The 21,095-nt window shown below is 48.2% G+C and overlaps 1 protein-coding gene across 10 annotated transcripts in view; it reads right to left on the minus strand.

Annotated features, from left to right (window-relative positions):
• st3gal4 (ST3 beta-galactoside alpha-2,3-sialyltransferase 4) overlaps positions 1-21,095 on the minus strand; it is a 308,604-nt gene that overhangs the window by 126,860 nt on the left and 160,649 nt on the right. Inside the window, exon 3 of one of the 10 annotated variants that reach the window (XM_070894293.1) lies at positions 9,357-9,410. The exons of 7 other annotated variants lie outside the window; for them this stretch is intronic. The gene's annotated coding sequence lies outside the window, so the exon portion shown is untranslated. Of the gene's footprint in view, positions 1-9,356; positions 9,411-9,553; positions 9,742-15,342; positions 15,480-21,095 lie in introns of those variants that run through there. 2 more of the 10 variants (XM_070894292.1, XM_070894294.1) reach the window with 2 other exon arrangements.

Below are 21,095 nucleotides of genomic sequence, written 5' to 3' on the forward strand. Positions count from 1 at the left end.
TTTTTGAGGTGTTGATTGAGGGATATATATTGCCCAGGACACCGGCGATAACTCCCCTTCAAAATAGTGCCATGCGATCTTTTACGTCCACGAGAAAGCAGATGTCTAACGTCTCATCTGAAAGACAGCACCTCCGACAGTGCAGCACTCCCTCAGACCTGCACTGGAGTGTCAGCCTAGATTTATGTACTCAAGTCCCTGTAGTGGGACTTGAACCCACAACCTCTGACTCAGAGGCGAAAGAGTTACCCACTGAGCCACAGCTGATACAAAGACTAGCCCTTCAATAAAACCTTTAAACCATTGAGGTTTACAGTACAGAAAGAGGCCATTTGGCCAGTTGTATCACTGGCACCTCTTTGCTCAAGAAATCCCAAACTAATTCCACTGCCCTGCACCTTCCTCTGCTTCAAATATTGATCCAATTTTCCCTTAAAAGATTCAGTGGTCTCTACCTCAACCAACAACATCTGGCATTTATATAGCGCCTTTAACATAGTAAAATATTCCAAAGTGCTTCACAGGAGCGTTATCAAACAAAATTTGACACCACTCCCTGTGACAAATCATTCTATTCCCCAACAACCCTCGGTGTAAAGTTATTTCTCCTAATCTATTGCCTCATGCCTTTAATAATAATCCGTTTCATTAACTCTCAACCAGAGGAAATCAGCTCTCCCTTTTCGCTCTTTCAAAACCCTTGATAATTTAAAAAACTCTAGAAAATCCCCTCAGCCTTCACTACTCTAGCGTAAACAATCACCTGTCCATTCACGCACGCACTTTGGCTGTCGCACGGACCCGAGCCAGTCAATTCTTTTCCACCTTTTCCCCCTCTTTCCGTTTCACTCTCTGACCGCTCTCTCCTGTCGGCATGTCTCCTTTCATCTCTCCTCTCTCGGATACTCTGCCCTCCCAAATCCTTACCCCAATCCTTCATTACTCTTCAACCTTCCTATTCTCCTGCCGCCGTCCCAGGCTCAACTCCCTCCGAGACAAGCCTACAGCTTCCCTCTGTGCCTCTCTTGACATCCTACAAAGGGCCCATCGAGGCACTCGCCGCTTCCTCCTTACAAGCAGCAACCCCAACTGCCCCATCCTACTCTCTCGCCGACCTTCCTGCCCAGTGTGCTCACTGGGGGCTAATCTTGCCAATCTCCTCCCCCGTCCAACTCACCCCCTCCCCCCAGCGCTGACCCTGTGGACGCCAGCAGTGGGGCAGCCATCACCGACCCTCTCCGCATCTCCCTCCATTACGTCCGTTCACTTGCAAACAAGGCCCTTGCCATCCATGAGCTTATCGTGGATGATGGGGCAATGACACCTTGCCAAATGTAATATATCCAAGTTTGCTGATGATACATAGCTAGGTGGGAACGTAAGTTGTGAGGATGATGCAAATAGGCTTCAAGGGGATATAGACAGGCTAAGTGAGTGGGCAAGAACATGGCAAATGGAACATAATGTGGAGAAATGTGAAGTTATTCACATTGGTATGAAAATTGGAAAAGCAGAGCATTTTTAAAATGGTGAGAGATTGTGAAATGTTGGTGTTCAGAGGGACCTGGGTGTCCTTGTACACACATCACTGAAAGTTAACATGCAGGTACAGCAAGCAATTAAGAAAGCAAATGGAGTTAAGGATTATGGGGAGTGGGCAGGGAAGTGGAACTGAGGCCAAGATCAGATCAGCCATGACCTTATTGAATGGAGGAGCAGGCTCAAGGAGCCAAATGGCCTCATACTGCTCCTATTTCTTATGTTCTTATGTATTAGAAGGTGATTCATTAATGTTTTGTTTAGCCTGATTGCAACAATGCCTTTCACATCATGGTTACTGCACAAAGCCTTGCCAACGCAGACTAAAAAAATTTGAGTTTTTCCATTGGGAAAGATCACAACTGAAAGACCCAGTGCCGGCACTACCCGAGTGTTAACGTGCTCAGCAGGTGGGGCACCACAAGTAAGTGGTTTCAATTGACCAAAGCGCCCAGTTGGCTCAACTTAAATGGTTAATTAACTATTAATTTGATCAGAGTGCTGATGTGTGAATCTTGGTTAGCCGCGCGGGTGAAAGATGCCAACATACGCTCCACCTTAATGACACTAAAAGAGTGGCATGGGGTAGTTGATGATTAACCGCTTCAGAATGGATTCAGGAGCAGCCTGCCCAGATCAATCATGTGCAAAGGAACAATGGGGCAAAGATGCTGAAATAAAAAAACAATAAACCTCGGGCGAATGCAGGTCAATCCTGGGATCAGCATTTATATTTTTATTCACATCGGGCAACTGTAAATTAGAAGCTTTGGACCACTCACAAAAAAAAAGAACATTAAAGAAAAAAGACTTGCGTTTCATCATAGGTAGTCCCACGGAATCGAGGAAGATTTGCTTCCACTCCCAAAGTGACAGGTGGGACAGACATTCATCGAGGGAAGGGGTCGGTGAGGCTGGTTTGCCGCGCGCTCCTTCCGCTGCCTGCGCTTGGCCTCTTCACGCACTTTGCGTTGAGACTCAAAGAGCTCAACGCCCTCCCGAATGCACTTTCTCCACCTCGGGCGGTCTTTGACCAGGGTCTCCCAGGTGTCAGTGGTGATGTCGCACTTTACCAGGGAGGCTTAGAGGGTGTCCTTATAACGTTTCCGCTGTCCTCCTTTGACTCGTTTACCATGAAGGAGCTCCACATAAAGCATTTGCTTAGGGAGTCTCGTATCTGGCAGGCAAACTATGTGGCCTGCCCAGCGAAGCTGATCGAATGTGGTCAGTGCTTCAATACTGGGGATGTTAGCCTGGTCGAGGACACTGATGTTGGTGCGCCTGTCCTCCCAGGGGATTTACAGAATCTTGCGGAGACATCGTTGGTGATATATCTCCAGCGACTTGAGGTGCCTTCTATACATCGTCCATGCCTCAGATCCATACAGGAGGGCGGGTATTACTACAGCCCTGTAGACCATGAGCTTGGTGGTAGATTTGAGGGCCTGGTCTTCAAGCACTCTTTTCCTCAGACTGCCAAAGGCTGCACTGGCGCACTGGAGGTGATGTTGAATCTCCACAACAATGTCTGCCTTTGTTGATAAGAGGCTCCCGAGGTATGGGAAATGGTCCACGTTGTCGAGGGCCGCAGCGTGGATCTTGATGACTGGGGGGCAGTGCTGAGCAGTAAGGACAGGCTGGTGGAGAACCTTTGGCTTACAGACGTTAAGCGTAGGGCCCATGCTTTCATATGCCTCAGTGAATACATCGACTATATCCTGGAGTTCGACCCAGAGGCGTCATCCGCATACTGCAGCTCAACAACAGAGGTTGGGGTGATCTTGGACTTGGCCTGGAGACGGTGACAGTTAAACAGCTTCCCACTGGTTCTGTAGTTTAGTTCTACTCCAGCGGGGAGCTTGTTGATTGTGAGGTGGAGCATGGTGGCGAGGAAGATTGAGAAGAGGGTTGGAGCGATGACGCAGCCCTGTTTGACCCCGGTCCAGACGTGAATTGGGTCTGTAATGGATCCGTTGGTAAGGATGTGCCACTGTTACTGGTACTCGACAGTAAAACAGATTGTGCAATCGCTGACTGTTCAGCATTAATTCTGGGCTTGTGTAATGTTTTTCATCAGGTGCAAGATGCAGGTTGTAGTCAATAGATGTAGCGTTTGGGATCTGTCCAGGGTTTCACAATCAGGTTGCCTGCTCATAAAGCCAGATTTCCTGCTAGCATCGTGAAGCAGGCGAAGGATGTTGACAAACTTTTGGGGACATCCGAAACGGAGCAAGACACTCCATAGACCCTCACAGTTGACAGTGTCAAAGGCCTTTTGTAAGATCGAAAAAGGCCATGTATAAGGGCTGGCGCTGCTCCCTGCATTTTTTCCTGCAGCTATCGCGCTGCAAAGATCATGTCTGTTGTTCCCTGTAGGGTCGAAATCCACACTGTGATTCCGGGAGGAACTCCTCGGCCACAGGGAGAAGACGATTGAGGAGAACTCTAGTGACAACTTTCCCAGTGGCTGACAGCAGGGAGATTCCCCTTTAATTGCCACAGTCGGACTTGTCCACTTTTAAAAAAATGGTCACAATCACTGTGTCTCTGAAATCTCCCGGCATGCTCTCCTCCCTCCAAGTGAGAGAGATGAGGTCATGTATCCGCGCCAACAGTGCCTCTCCGCCATACTTTAGTGCCTCAGCAGGGATTCTATCCACACCCGTAGCCTTGTTATTCTTCAGCTGGTTTATGGCTTTGCCTACCTCGTGCAACATTGGAGTTTCACTGAGCTGGTGGCAGGTCGCACGCTGCAGGATGGAGTCGAGAACACTCGAGTCAAAGGCAGAATCTCGATTGAGGAGATCTTCAAGGTGCTCCTTCCATCGGGCCCTGACAGCCTTGGTGTCCTTGATGAGTGTTTCCCCATTCTTGGCCAGGAGTGGGGTGGGGCCTTGGGAGTTTGGACCGAAGGTGGCCTTGACTGTTTGGCCCGTAGATGGCCTTGACTGCAGTGAAGAGTCCTCGCATATCGTGGCTGTCGGCCAGTTGTTGTATCCCCTGTGCTTTCTCCATCCACCACCTGTTCTTTAGGTCCTGGGTTTTTGTTGGACCTGAGCCTTGAGCCATCTGTAATGTTGTTTTGCAGCTTCCGAGTTGGGTTGAGGCTCAGAAATGCTTTGCGCTTGCGATCTATTAGTTCTTCGATCACCTGATCATTTTCATCAAACCAGTCCTGATGTTTTCTGGTTGAGTGACCAAATGTCTCTTCACAGGCACTGGTTATAGAGGCCTGGAGGGCAGACCAACGCTTTGGGGCATTTAGCATCTCAGGGTCATCAAGGCACGCCAGTTTGGCTGTGAGGTGCTGGCTACATAGGGCGCTCTTAGCTGGGTCTCCAAGTGCCCCGGCATTAACTTTTTTGCGGAACTGCTCCTGCTGTCCCCTCTGCTTTGGGGCAATGTTAATGTTGATGATGGATCGGATTAGGCGGTGGTCCGTCCAGCAGTCGTCAGCTCCTGTCATAGCGCGGGTGATGTGCACATACTTGCGATCACTGGCTCAGACGATGACATAGTCGAGTAGGTGCCAGTGTTTGGAGCGAGGGTGTTGCCATGATGCCTTGTATTTGTCCCTCTGGCGGTACAGAGTGTTGGTGATGAGGAGTTCATGTTCTAGACATTTTGTCAGGAGTAGGGTACCGCTGGAATTGACTTTCCCTACCCCCTCTCTGCCAATCACGCCTCCCCAGAGGGCTGTGTCTTTGCCGACCCTGGCATTAAAATCACCTAGGAGGATCAATTTGTCACCCGTGGGCCGCATGACAAGGATGTCTCGAGGTTGGAAAAAAACCCTCTTTAGCCTCATCCGTTGCATCGAGTGTAGGGGCGAACGCACTGATGACTGTGGCACATTGGTTTCGGGATAGGGTAATACGAAGAGTCATGAGGCGTTCGTTGACCCCACAGGGGGAGTCTTTGAGGCGGTCGACCAGCTCATTCTTGACGGCAAAGCCGACTCCAGGAAGGCGGTGCTCTGCCTCTGGTTTCCCTTTCCAGAAGAAGGTGTAACCTCCACCATGTTCCCCTGCCCGCCGGGTCTCGCTTAAGGTCGGCGATATCAATGTTAAAATGTCCGAGTTCCCGGGCAACTATGGCGGTGCGGCGTTCCGGCCTGTTGCTGTTGGGATTGTCCACGAGGGTCCTGACGTTCCAGGTCCCGAACTTCATACTGACGGAGTAGAAGATGCCTGTGCGTGAGTTCTTTTAACGTGGGGTGGCCTCTGCACACCGGCAACCACACGGGCTTAGCTGAGCAAGGTCTTTGTCCAGTGGCAAGAGGGTCCAAGACAACTGGAGACCAGGCACAGCTATAATAAGCCTACTTGCCTTCAGCGAGGTGTTGGCCGCAAGCTCGGCGCCGAGTAGCGCCATTGTTGGTAGATGGCTGAGGCTAGGTTGAGGGTAGGCATTAGGAAGGTGACTTCCAAAGTTATTTTAAAAGTCAAAAGTTGATAAAGATTCCCAATTTGTTTAAAAAGTGTTTTTCAGAGAAGGTGAATGGAGCAGTGGGAGGGGTATTAGCTGATATGACTGGAGGGTATGAAATATCCTTGGTATCCCTTTAAGAGGTGCAGGTAGCGCCTCTGTAATCCTGCTGAATGCTGGGACCCCGCGCCGGCCGCTTCTGTCCCGGGCTGAAAGGACTCCGGGGACGTCGAACCGGCTGAAGGGACTCCGAGGCCAGCGTTCAACCCAATGTCTTAAACGCCCAACCAACTTTTAATTAAGTTTTAAACTTTTAACCAACTTTTAAACTTTTTAAACAATTTAGGAGAACTTTTAAAACTTACATTTTAGACTCTTAATCGAAATACTTTTAAACATCTATTATTAATCTACATCTTTGACTTTTTAACAACCTTTAGAAACTTTTTAAATTGGGGAAACTTTTATAACCTATTATTGATTTACATCTTAGACTTTTTAACAACTCTGCGAAACTTTTTAAACAAATTGGTAATCTTTATCAACTTTTAACTTTTAAAATAACTTGCGTTTATATAGCGCCTTTCACCATCTCAGGATGTCCCAAAGCGCTTTACAGTCAATGACGTACTCTTGAAGCGTAGTCACTGTTGTACTTTTTGTGCACAGCAATGCCCGGGAAACACCATTGAGATTGTTTTTTTTACTAATGTTGGTTGAGGGATAAATATTGGCCAAGACTCCCCTGCTCTTCTTCGAAGTAGTGTCGTGGGATCTTGTGTGTCCGCCCAAGAGGACAGACAGGGCCTCGGCTTAAAGTCTCATCTGATAGACGGAACTCCCTCATTACTGCACCAGGAGTGTCGGCCTATATCTCCTGGCCCATGAGGAGTGCTGTAAAGGGCAGCCGATACCTCCTTTTTTGCTGCCAGATTTCCCAACCCTTTCCTGCTATTTCCAACCTTCTCACACAGAGATGAGAGTGCTACCCATTGAGTCAAGGCTGACACGGAGTGAATTGAATGAATTAGCCCTTCTCTCCGGCATCCAGTCAGCCCCTCTGGCCCCAATATTTACAGGGAGGCGGAAGATTGTGGGGTGGGCTGAAAACAGCTGAAGAGCCCAGAAAGGGTTCTTCATGGATTTGCTTCATTCTTTGCTTAAGAATTCATAGCAGCACATTGCTATTAAGAACTAGTTGGTTTGTTAGCAAAAGGTTTAACAATCACACTGTACATTACCACTTCATCCACCAGGTCACAACCACCAGGCTCACAATCATCGTGGATCCCCCGAACCCAACTGGCTTGGGTTTTATTGAGTCTTGTGAACATCATGTGACTGGCTAAGCCACTTACAATGCAACAGCTCTACAAATCTGTGAGCATACATTACACAGGGGGACATGAAGAGCCTGTCAAATTTAATGGCACAAACTCATCATCATTTTTTACTTCAGTTTCTCACCCGGACAAATGGATATGCTGGTCGGCTGCCAGGCAGAGAAACCAGTGGTAGGAGATTGTCCCTGGCAATCGTGAGGCAGGGAGTTAGGCCACAGTTGCAGCTGAGAGAGGGTGTACGAGAGAGAGAGAGAGAGAGAGAGAGAGAGAGAGTACGAGAGAGCGAGAATGAGAGAGCAAGAGAGCGAGAGAGGGTGTACGAGAGAGAGGGTGTACGAGGGAGAGGGTGTACGAGAGCGAGAGAGGGTGTACGAGAGAGAGGGTGTACGAGAGAGAGTGTACGAGAGCGAGAGAGAGGGTGTACGAGAGAAAGAGAGACCAAGAGTAGGCCTCCCTGGAAAGCGGGGAGAGGTAACAATCGACAGAGGGGAGGCCGAACCAGAAGGGCCGGGGGAGCACCCCTGGCCCACAAAGAGTGCAGTAAAAAGCAGCTCGCGCCTCCCTTTTCCTGCCAGGTTTAGCAACCCTCTCCCACCCTTTGTGGGATCAATCAAGCGGGCTGTTTTGTCCTGGATGGTGTCGAGCTTCTTGAGTGTTGTTGGAGCTGCACTCATTCAGGCAAGTGGAGAATATTCCGTCACACTCCTGACTTGTGCCTTGTAGATGGTGGAAAGGCTTTGGGGAGTCAGGAGAAGAGACACTTGCTGCAGAATACCCAGCCTCTGACCCACTCTTGTAGCCACAGTATTTATGTGGCTGGTCCAGTTACATTTCTGGTCAATGGTGACCCCCAGGATGTTGATGGTGGGATGGTGGTTGGACTTTGCTCTTGTTGGTAGATGACAATTATCAATGTCAACCAGGGACTGTTGTAATTAGGCAACTTGATTAAGTCCATTTAAACTGCCTTGTCCAATTTTTGTTTTATTCGTTCCTGGGATGTGGGAGTCACTGACAAGGCCAGCATTTATTGTCCGTTCCTAATTGCTCTTCAGAAGATACAACTGAGTGTCTTGCGAGGCCCTTTCAAAGGGCAGTTAAGAGTCAACCACATTGCTGTGAATCTGGAGTCACATATCGGCCAGACCAGGTAAGGACAGCAGATTTCCTTCCCTAAAGGGCATTAGTGAACCAGATGGGTTTTTATAACAATCCAGTAGTTTCATGGTCACTATTGTTTACTATATATTTTTTTTAAATTTCAGATCTATTTAACTGAATTTAAATTCCCCAGTTGCCATGATGGGATTTGAACTCATGTTGCCAGATCATTAGTCCAGGCCTCTGGATTACTAGTTTAGTAACATAACCACTCTGCTACCGTTCCTGCGTAAGATAACGAGCTCACATGGCTCAAGAAGTTAAAGAAGATAAAAGGCCGGTGTCTGACAGAGGTTTGTCAGTCAGCCTGGAGATGCAGTGTCAGCACGGTGAGCAAAGTATCCATTCGAGAGCCAAATACAAAGCTTCCACTATAAAATTACAACCGCATTCTACTCCACTGCCACAGTATTGAGGTCGCGTGCATCTACTGCCCATCTCACTGCCCGCAGACATCACCAACACTTCCAGCAAATGCCACACTTGTTCTTTCTGCCCCACAGATTGCTCAAGGCTTCTTCACTTTGACCCCTCAAAACTGGTATTGTACACATGGAGTTTGGATTGACTTTTTGTTCCGTAACCCCAGATCTAATGAGGCACCTTCTCCCGCGACCAGTTCACTCGATATCTCTTGGCCTCTCAGCAAATATCATTAAATTCTCCGACACATTCACTGCGATCAAGCGATGCTTCTAGTGGGCTGTTACTAAAATATCAATAAGCACTGCTGCAACGAACGCCCATTATACAAGCAAGGCCCTCCCACCCCACCCCCCCCCCCCCATGCTCTCCACACCCCAACCCCCCAACCATTTCGAACACAAGCTTGGCTCAAATCCCCAAAGTCACCCTTGCACAATATTTGAAGAAGTCGTCAGTTACCGAATCGTTCTCGTTTATGACATCAACTCACTCCCTCTCGCAATGTCAGATTTCCTGTTGACAAATACATTTAGGAGATTTCATGCGAAAGGTTTTACATTCTACAGGTGATACCTGCCAGTTCCCGCAGTCATCACCCCGATATCGGTTTCCTGGCGTCAGATAGATTAAAAAATTCTAACTTATGAAAAACGTACTTCAAAGGGCACTCTTCCCACACACCAACAGCTACTGATTTATGTGTGACTGGTACCAGATGGTAAGGTCATACTGCTGGCTAGGATTAGTGGAGCAACTCTTAACATCGACAAGGTCATTAGGAGCCTTTATGAGAACAGTTTTACATTCTCCAAGGCGTTGAAACACAAGGGCCCCTCTGTCCGTCAATGGCTATCCTGTACTCTGTTGAAAGAAAAATGAGTTTCTCTTGCGCATGGGGAGCTTCAGAAGATAGCGGCCAGTACATCTGGTGGCTAAAACCTGCGAATCATCTGTTAGAATCATCTGTCCACATCGATCAGTCCCTGCTGTCAGATTCAGCAATTTGTGACAAGACAATTTTTCCCGTTCACCAGCGACCCCCCCCGCTGCGCCCCCCCCAACCCCACACCACCAAGAAACTATAAACTTGTGACAAAGCAAGGATTTCACTCCTCAGGGCTGTTCATGGAGTAGCAGCTGAACAGATCCAGTAATTTGCCCCACAGGGCATCAGGACCAGCACAAGGGGGACTGAATAGTCAGCGCACAAGCTTAAAATAAATCATTTTTGCCTGAAGTCAACAACATTCTGAAACGCTGGCACTCAGAGGTCTTGTGATCATCATCCCTGTTTTTTTGTTGGAATTCATGAGAACACAAGACAAGAACCAATTAATTCAGCCACTTGCTCACACGCCAGTTCGTGCCTATGAATGTCGAGGGAAATCACGAGGAAGTGCAGTGGGAAGCTGAAAAGGCAATATGAAAAAATGCCAACAGATCATAGTCAGTTTTGTTGCGGCTTTTACAAGCCTAAGAATAATTAGATAGAAAGTAGGGCTGATCGGAGATTAGGAGGGCATCTCTGTGGAAGGTGAAGTTCTGGCAAAGATATTTTGCCTCTATTTTGTGCAAATGCTGGTGGAAGTGAGGATGTAGGTATACTAGAGGAGGATGTGCAACAATTGTCAGAGATAACTAGAAAAGGGATTGGTTCCGAAAATAATAGCAGAACTCAAGGTGGATCAGTCACTGGGGGTTGATGGCTGCATCCTTGGTTGTTGAAGGAAGTCAGAGAGGAGACAACAGAGGCTCTGTGCACCACGTGTCAATCCTTTTTAAATGTGCAAACTGTGCGGTGGGACTAGAGAGAAGCCAATGTAACACCTTCAGTTCAAGAACTATCGACCAGTTTGTCTAACGTCGGTTGTGGGCAAAAATCTTAGAATCCATCATTTGCGATATGATTAGTAGTCATTGAGAATTGCATGGGAGAATCAAGACACGTCATTTTTGGCAAATTGAGCAGTTTTTTTGAATTGGCGACTGATTGGATAGGTGAAAGGCGTACAGTAGGTTTGGTGTATATGGATTTTCAGAAAGCATTCAGTAAGATGTCTCAAGAGTCTTCATAGAATCATAGAAGTTTACAGCACAGGAGGAGGCTATTTCGGCCCATCGTGTCCATGCCGGCCAACAAGAGGCTATCCAGCCTAATCCCACTTTCCAGCTCTCGGTCTGTAGGCCTGCAGGTTACAGCACTTCAAGTGCACATCCAAGTACTTTTTAAATTTGGTGAGGGTTTCTGCCTCTATCACACTTTCAGACAGTGAGTTCCAGACCCCACCACCCTCTGGGTGAAGAAATTTCCCCTCAAATCCCCTCTAAACCGTCTAGCAATTACTTTAAATTTATGCCCCCTGGTTGATGACCCCTCTGTTAAGGGAAATAGGTCCTTTCTATCCACTATATCAAGGCCCCTCATAAGTTTATGCACCTCAATGAGGTCTCCCCTCAGCCTCCTCTGTTCCAAGGAAAACAAATCCAGCCTATCCAATATGTCCTCATAGCTAAGATTCTCCACCCCCGGCAACATTCTCGTAAATCTCCTCTGTACCTTTTCCAGTGCAATCACATCCTTCCTGCAATGCGGTGACTAGAACTGCATGCAGTACTCCAGCTGCGGCCTAACTAGTGCTTTATACAGTTCAAGCATAACCCCCCTGCTTTTGTATTCTATGCCTCGGCTAATAAAGGCAAGCATTCTTAACCACCTTATCTACCTGGCCTGCTAACTTCAGGGATCTGTGGACATGCACTCCAAGGTCCCCTTGTTCCTCTACACTTCACAGTGCCCGACCATTTAATGTGTATTCCCTTTCCTTGTTGGTCCTCCCCAAATGCATTACCTAACATTTCTCCGGATTAAATTCCATTTGCCACTGTTCTGCCCACCTGACCAGTTGTTTGATATTTTCCTGCAGTCTATAGCTTTCTTCATCATTATCAACCACACAGCCTATTTTAGTATCATCTGCAAACTTCTTAATTATACCCCCTATATTCAAGTCTAGATCATTGATGCAGACCACAAAAAGCAAGGAACCCAGCACTGAGATCTTCAGAACCCCACTGGAAACATCCTTCCAGTCACAAAAACACCCATCAACCATTACCCTTTGCTTCCTGCCATTGAGCCAATTTTGGATCCAACTTGCCACTTTGCCCTGGAGCCCATGGGCTTTTACTTTCATGACCAGTCTGCCAGGTGGGACCTTATCAAAAGCCTTGCTGAAATCTATATACACTACATCAAACGCACTATCCTCATCGACCCTCCTTGTTACCGCCTCAAAAAATTCAAACAAGTTAGCCTGACACGACCTTCCCTTAACAAATCCGTGCTGATTGTCCTTGAATAATCAGTGTCTTTTTAAATAAAGATTTATCCTGTCCTTCAGAATTTTTTCAAATAATTTTCCCACCACTGAGGTTAGGCTGATTGGCCTGTAATTACTCGGTCTATCCCTTTCTCCCTTCTTAAATAAAGGTACCACATTAGCAGTCCTCCAGTATTCTGGCACCATACCTGAAGCCAGATAGGACTGGAAATTGCTGGTGAAAGCCTCTGCCAATTCCTCTTTTGCTTCGTGTAACAGCCTGGGATACATTTCATCTGGGCCTGGGGACTTATCCACTTTCAAAGCTGCTAAACCCCTTAATACCTCCCAACTCACTATGTTTATTTCATCTAATATTTCACACTCCTCCCCCCAGATAGCAGTGTCCGCATTGCCCCTCTCTTTTGTGAAAACAGACGCAAAGTATTCATTAAGAACCGTACCCACATCTCCCGCCTCCACACACAGATTACCATAATGGTCTCGAATAGGCCCTACCCTTTCTTTAGTTATCCTCTTCCTCTTAATATATTTATAAAACATTTTTGGGTTTTCCTTGATTTTACTTGCCAAGAATGTTTCATGATCTCTCTTTGCTTTCCTAATACCCTTTGTAATTGCACCCCCGGACTTTCTATACTCCGCCAGAGATTCTGCTGTATTTCGCCCTCGGTATCTGTCATAAGGCTCCCTTTTTTTCTTTATCCTACCCTGTATGTCCCTAGACAACCAGGGGGCTCTGGATTTACTAGTCTCACCCTTTTTCTTTAAGGGCACATATTTAGTCTGAACCCTCCGGATCTCCTCCTTGAATGCCTCCCACAGCTCTGACACGGATCTTTTTATAAATGGAAATGTAGCAGCACGGATAGAACGCTGGTTGAAAAGACACAGAGTTAGGGTAATTGGGTGTAGCTCGGATTGGGGAGGAGTTGGACATGGGGTAGCCCACGAGTCAGGGACTACGTCCACTTTTGCACCCTGTACATGAAGATGATTTGGGCATCGGGAGCACAATCTCCAAATCTGCTGACAGCACAAAAGTATGCGTGACAAACAGCGAGGAAGACTACAAAAGAATTCAGGAAGACATAGACAGGTCGGCTCATTGAGCAGATAGGTAGAAGAAGCAGTTCAAGGTGGAGAAGCATGAGATAATATATTGTGGGAGAAAAGACAAGGAATGGGAGAATACACTTAATGGGAAGTTTCTAAATGGTGTGGATTTACAGAGAAACCTAGGGGTTCAAATACATAAAGTCCTGGAAGAGCGAGTGCAGATAAAGCCTGAAAAATTACCAGCAGCGTATATTAAAGGGTTCATGAATAGGGGCATAGAGTACAAGAGCAAAGAATAAAACTTTAGTTCGGCTACCTTTTTAGAGTATGATGTGCAGTGTTTGGAATCCCATTATAGAAAGGATATTAAAACCAGAGAGAGCAAACAGCGTAGATTCACCCAGATAGAAACATAGAAAATAGGTGCAGGAGTAGGCCATTCGACCCTTCGAGCCTGCACCACCATTCAATAAGATCATGGCTGATCATTCACCTCAGTACCCCTTTTCTGCTTTCTCTCCATACCCCTTGGTCCCCTTAGCTGTAAGGGCCATATCTAACTCCCTTTTGAATGAGAGTGGGAAACTATAGTGATCGGGAGAGACTTGAGGTGCTGGGACTATTTCCACTAGAGCAAAGAATGACAAGAGGAGATTTAAGAAAGATTCAATTATGAAGAGTTTTGATAGAGTTAATGGGGAAAGACTATTTTCTCTGATTGGGGAGTCAGTATTCTGGTCAATTTCAAACCATTACTCAGAGAGTGAAAAAAACATTTCAGATAATTTCTTAGCTGAGTATTGAATACTTTGCCACAGGGAGTGGTTCAGACAGAAACCATTGCATCTTTATGGAGAGACTGGGTAAATATTTGAAAGAGAAAGATACAGGGCTACGGGAAATAGTGGGGCAGTGGGATCAGTTTGAGATTGCTAGCGGAAAGAGTAGGCTCAGACACGATAGGCCAAAATGACCTCCTCCTGCACTGTAAACCTGTAATGTGAACAGAACTTACAGTTAAGGGCTTGAATCAGAACTTTCAGAAAGGGAAATCTTGGAGAGACTGGAAGTCTGCATATCCCATGTGCAACATAGCATTGTGAAAGTCCTGTCAGTTATTAAAGCATGTAAGCAGAATATTCTGAACAGCATACTTTAACCTCGGGAGTTTCCCATGCTCGCGCCATGAGAGGCGTACAACGCCTCCCTTAGCGCTGCGCCCCCTGACTCAGGGCCCAGATGCCCAAACTTACTGACTGAGGCGCAAACTATCCCCGTCCGCTGACTTTCCCGCCCCGTCGCCATTTTCGCCCCAAAAACATAAAAGCCTAAAATCCTGCCCTTCGACTCAGCCAACATTCCTCCTATAACTAATAGCATCAAAAATAACAAAGCATCATTCAACTCATGGCTGTTTGTCATCATCATCATAGGCAGTCCCTCGTATCGAGGGTGACTTGCTTCCACGCAAAAAGGGATGAGTCCACAGGTGTTTCAATGAAGGGTCTAATATTCCAGGTCCTGAACTACATCCTGAAGGGTGGAAGATGCCTGTGCGTGGATTTTTTTAACATGTGGTGGCCATTGCACACCAGCCACCACACGGGGTTGACAGAGCTAGGTCTTGGTCCAGTGGCAAGGATTATCCAAGACGATTGGAGACCAGCTCTGCTGCACGGACCTAGTGCGCACACATATCGCAGTGTGGGCTGGCCCGAGGGCTGTTTGTAGGATGTTGTTGGCACAAAATCGCTGATGTTTTTGCCTACGTAATGAGTCCAAAAATACTGAGTGTGTGACGGTCTTCGAGACATTGCGATGTGATGATATGCTAAATGATGAAAGTCTTTCTTACCAAATAGCACTTTTCTGATAACACATCCGTTCTATGTCAACTCAATTACATTGAAGACCAACACAGGAGAGATGAAAATAAACTAGATTTATTGACAGCGTATATTTTAATTATTTCATTTCAAATTTCAGTCTGGGTCTGATTCTGTGTCTTCTCCGCCACACCTCCTTTCTTTTCTCCCTTCACTTACCCCTGCCTCAGTCACTCTGATCAGTGTGTCAGTACTTTAACTTGCAGTGTTGTCCCGGAATTCAACACTAATCCAGAACGTGGGCAATCGTGCTTTGCCAAAAAGAGATGCTCAGCTTCAGTCAGACTTTCCATAAACTGAAGAGAGAGAAAATGAAACTGTCAATTGAAAAATGCTGCCCTGAAGCGGGTTCACTCGCACATTGAGAAGCTAAGCCAAAGAAAATCCTAATGCAAACACCCAAACACAACAATACTGGGATGTGTTTTTACCTCAGATTACAATTTGGCTAGACCCGAATTACAAAATGGTTGATTGCATTCACCGTGTAACAGCAGAGTTGGCAAAATCCGTATAGATAAACGAGAAGGGATTGGAATCCTATGCTTCGATCAAGTGGCGGTTATCTGCAATCTGTGTATCAGAAATGCGTGTGTGTGGTGCGTGCAGTGCGGTGCGTGCGGTGCGGTGTGTGTGGTGCGTGCGGTGCGGTGTGTGCGGTGTGTGTTGTGCGGTGTGGTGTGTGTTGTGCAGTGTGTGGGGTGCGGTGTGTGTTGTGCGGTGCGGTGTGTGTGGTGCGGTGTGTGTGGTGCGGTGCGGTGTGTGTTGTGCGGTGTGCGGTGCGGTGTGTGTTGTGCAATGTGTGGGTGCGGTGCGGTGTGTGTTGTGCGGTGCGGTGTGTGTAGTGCGGTGTGTGTGGTGCGGTGTGTGTGGTGCGGTGCGGTGTGTGTTGTGCGGTGTGCGGTGTGCGGTGCGGTGTGTGTTGTGCAATGTGTGGGGTGCGGTGCAGTGTGTGTGGTGTGGTGCGGTGTGTGCGGTGCGGTGTGTGCGGTGTGGTGTGTGTTGTGCGGTGCGGTGTGTGGGGTGCGGTGTGGTTTGTGGGGTGCGGTGTGTGGGGTGCGGTGCGGTGTGTGTGGTGCGGTGTGTGCGGTGCGGTGTGTGGGGTGCGGTGTGGTTTGTGTTGTGCGGTGTGTGGGGTGCGGTGCGGTGTGTGTGGTGCGGTGCGGTGTGTGTTGTGCAGTGTGTGGGGTGCGGTGCGGTGTGTGTTGTGCAGTGTGTGGGGTGCGGTGCAGTGTGTGTTGTGCAGTGTGTGGGGTGCGGTGCGGTGTGTGTGGTGCGGTGCGGTGTGTGTTGTGCAGTGTGTGGGGTGCGGTGCGGTGTGTGTTGTGCAGTGTGTGGGGTGCGGTGCGGTGTGTGTGGTGCGATGTGTGTTGTGTGGTGCGGTGTGTGTGGTGCGGTGCATGCAGTGCGGTGTGTGTGGTGCGTGCGGTGCAGTGCGTGCGGAGCGTGCGATGCGGTGTGTGTGGTGCTGTGCGTGCAGTGTGGTGTGTGTGGTGCGGAGCGTGCGATGCGGTGTGTGTGGTGCGGTGCGTGCAGTGTGGTGTGTGTGGTGCGGTGCATGTGGTGCGATGTGTATGGTGCGGAGCATGCGGTGTGGTGTGCGTGGTGCGGTGCGGTGTGTGTGGTGCGGTGCGTGTGGTGCGTGCGGTGCGGAGCATGCGGTGTGGTGTGCGTGGTGCGGTGCGGTGTGTGGGGTGCGGTGCGTGTGGTGCGTGCGGTGCGGAGCATGCGGTGTGGTGTGCGTGGTGCGGTGCGGTGTGTGGGGTGCGGTGCGTGTGGTGCATGCGGTGCGGTGTGTGTGGTGCGGTGCGTGTGGTACGTGCGGAGCGTGCGGTGCGATGTGTGTGGTGCGGTGCGTGTGGTGCCTGCGGTGCGATGTGTGTGGTGCGGTGCGTGCGGTGCCGTGCGGTGTGGTCCGTGCGGTGTGGTGCGTGTCGTGCCGTGCCGTGTGGTGCGGGCTGTGCGGTGTGGTGCGTGTGGTGTGCGTGTCAGGTTCTCGCAACGTGTGGGGGAGAACCCATCATCCTTCATACCTCGAATTATCAAGACCTTTAGAAATTCTCCTACCACTGAAGCAGGCAGAGATCTCCATGGAAACAGCCTGTTACCAAGACAACTACGCAGGCAAGCCAAATAGCTGCAAAAATAGCCTAAGCACAAGGTGCTCAGAGAGGAACGTAGGAAGTGCTGGACGAAAGAAGTACTTCTCATTCGCCTTCTACCATCCTGGTAGTCCCAGGGTAACAGTAACAATGGAGCTGTTCATGAAGAGGGTGTGAGATCAGTAGCATTTGGTTATTTTTGCTGAACCAGAAAACGAGACTCCCAAAGCAAGCACTCTACTCGGAACTCCTTCACAGCAAACGAGCCAAAGGTGGGCAGAGGAAACGTTACAGGGACACCCTCAAAGCCTCCCTGATAAAGTGCAACATCCCCACTGACACCTGGGAGTCCCTGGCCAAAGACCACCCTAAGTGGATGAAGTGCATCCGGGAGGGCGCTGAGCATCTCGAGTCTCATCGCCGAGAGCATGCAGAAATCAGACGCAGGCAGCGGAAAGAGCGTGCGGCAAATCTGTCCCACCCACCCCTTCTCTCAATGACTATCTGCCCCACCTGTGACAGGGACTGTGTCTCACGTATTGGACTGTTCAGCCACCTAAGGACTCATTTTAAGAGTGGAAGCAAGTTTTCATCGATTCCGAGGGACTGCCTATGATGAAGAAGTGAATAGTATTGATGCATTTAAGGGGAGGCTAGATAAGTACGTGAGGGAGGAAGTAACAGAGTATATGCAGAGAGGGGGCTTGAACGCCAGCACAGACCAGTTGGGCTGTCCTGTTTCTGCGCTGTAGACTTGATGTCACCATGGCGAGTCGGCCATTGACATATCTCAGTCGTGCCATCAGGTCAGCCGGCCCAGCATCCTTTGGGAATGCGCCAATTGTCGGCACATGTCTGCCTGCAGAGACAGGTGGCAACAAAGCTCCTCTGATGCAGACTTCTTCCAAATACCTTAGATAGTGCGAGGCAATTCCCATGGGAAACCCAATAGTGCCAGGAACGCTGCTGGGCCTGAAAAAGTCAGAAAACAAGTGCCAGCAGGAAAAAGGGGGGGGGAAATTAAGAAAAACAGTCAAAAAATGGCTTTAAAACTGCAGCATTTATCTCCTTGTACTGTCCTTTAAATGAACTACTAGTCAGTCATAGCTGATTCCCGAGCAACTCTGGACATCATTATTCATTGGCATAAACATCATTGAGCATCCTGCACATTAAAATGTCAGGAAATGCCCTGCAATTAGTCATTTTTCATACTTTAATGAAGCTCTCGCCTGTATTGAAGTGGGGAGGGGGATGAGAGAGTTAGAGAGTCTCTGACTCATTCTCCCCGCTCTGGAATTGCATGTGATATACAATACGTGTGAGAATCTGGCATTTCTGATCTCCACCCTCCTCTTCCGATCAGCTCCACCTGACTTAGCACGTGTAAATCAGGGTGATCCCAGAGCTGGTCTCCAGTCGTCCTGAGTAATCCTTGCCACTGGATAAAGGCCGAACTCTGCCAAGCCCGTGTGGTGGCTGGTGTTCAACGGCCACCACATGTTAAAAAAATCCACACACAGGCATCTTCCACCTTTCAACATGTAGTTCGGGACCTGGAATATTAGGTCCTTCATTGAAATCCTCTGAACTCATCCCTTTTTGGCGTGGAAGCAAGTCATCCTCGTTTTGAGGGACCGCTTATGATCGGAAGAGCAAGGCTATACACTCATCCACAGCACTGCAAGGGTTAAATATCCCAGGCCTGATAAAGAAAGACGTTTCAACTAAAATCGATAGGAAGAGGGGCCAGATGGGGAAGCTAGTTTTTGAAAATTTTCCATTCATCTTTGGGATGAATCCTGGCCACGTTGACAGGATGAAAGATTCCCGCTATAAGGATCCGGAGAAGAGGGAGATCAGACAGACACGATTCCGTGCCTGGTGGTGAGGTGAATCCCCAACCTCAAGTGTCCACAAACTATCAAAAGCTGCCAAGCTCCCAGAGATGGTCAGAATCTTGGGTATGGCCCATCGTAGAATCATAGAAACATACGGCACGGAAGGAGGCCATTTCGGCCCATCGTGTCCGTGCCGGCCAACAAACAGCTATCCGGCCGAAACAAGCACTCTACTCCAAGCTACGTCGTGACAAGCGAGCCCCAGGAGGGCAGAGAAAATGCTTCAAGGACACCCTCAACATCTCCTTAAAAAAATGGAACAACCCTACCGACTCTTGGGAATTCCTGGCCCAAGACCGCTCAAAGTGGACGAGGAGCATCCGAGAAGGCACCAAACACCTCGAGGCTCTTCACGGAGAGCAAGCGAAAGCCAAGTACAAACAGCGAAAGGAGCGTACGACAAATCAAGAACCTCGTCCTCCCGTCCCTCCAACCATAGTCTGCCACACCTGTGACAGAGACTGTAGGTCCCGCATTGGTCTCATCAGTCACCTTGGAACTCATTTTAAGGTGGAACCAAGTCATCCTCAACTCCGGGGGGCTGCCTAAGATCATCCAGCCTAATCCCACTTTCCAGCTCTTGGTCCGTAGCCCTGTAGGTTACAGCACTTCAAGTGCACATCCAAGTACTTTCTAAATGTGGTGAAGGTTTCTGCCTCTACCACCCTTTCAGGCAGTGAGTTCCAGACTCCCACCACCCTCTGGGTGAAGAAATTTCCCCTCAAATCCCCTCTAAACCTTCTGCCAATTACTTTAAATCTATGCCCCCTGGATGTTGACCCCTCTGCTTAGGTAAATAGGTCCGTCCCATCCATTCTATCTGGGCCCCTCATAATTTTATACACCATCGTGCTGTTACTACACCGGTCACTGGATTTAAAAACAAACTCATTCTCAAGATCTGGGCATCGCTGGCAAAACCGACATTTATTTCCCAATCCCCAGTTGCCACAGCTGAGTGGCTAGCAAGGCCACTTCAGAGGGCGCTTAAGAGTCGGCTGCGTTGGTGTGGGACTGGAGTTACATGTAGGCCAGATTGGGTACGGGTGCAGTCCATTAATAAGGAAGCAGTAGCAGGACATTTGGAAAAGCATAGTTCAATCAAGCAGAGTTACAGCATGGTTTTATCAAAGGGAAATCATGTTTGACAAATTTATTGGAATTCTTTGAGGATGTAACGAGCAAGGTGGATAAAGGGGAACCAGTGTATGTGGTGTATTTGGATTTCCAGAAGGCATTCAATAAGGTGCCACATAAAAGGTTAGTGCACAAGATAAAAGTTCATGGGGTTGGGGTAATATATTAGCAAGGATAGAGGATTGGCTAACTAACAGAAAACAGAGAGTCGGGATAAATGGATAATTTTCTGGTTGGCAAACAGTAACTAATGGGGTGCCACAGGGATCGGTGCTGGGGCCTCAACTATTTACAATCTATATTAATGACTTGCATGAAAGGACCGTGTGTAATGTAGCCAATTTTGTTGATGATACAAAGATGGGTGGGAAAGCAAATTGTGAGGAGGATACAAACAAATCTGCAAAGGCTAAGTGAATGGGCAAAAATTTGGCAGATGGAGTATAATGTGGGAAAATGTGAGATTATCTATCCACTTTGTCAGAGATAGAAAAGCAACTTATTTTTTTAATGGAGAAAAATTGCAAAGTGCTGCAGTACAGAGGTACCTGGGGGTCCTTGTGCATGAAACACAAAAAGTTAGTATGCAGGTACAGCAAGTAATCAGGAAGGCAAATGGAATGTTGGCCTTTATTGCAAGGGGGATGGAGTATAAAAGCAGAGAAGTCCTGCTACAACTGTACAGGGTATTGGTGAGGCCACACCTAGAGTACTGCGAACAGTTTTGGTCTCTGTATTGAAGAAAGGATATACTTGCATTGGAGGCAGTTCA

This window comes from Pristiophorus japonicus, chromosome 11, assembly GCF_044704955.1.
Source record: "Pristiophorus japonicus isolate sPriJap1 chromosome 11, sPriJap1.hap1, whole genome shotgun sequence".
Taxonomy (NCBI): Eukaryota; Metazoa; Chordata; class Chondrichthyes; family Pristiophoridae; genus Pristiophorus; species Pristiophorus japonicus.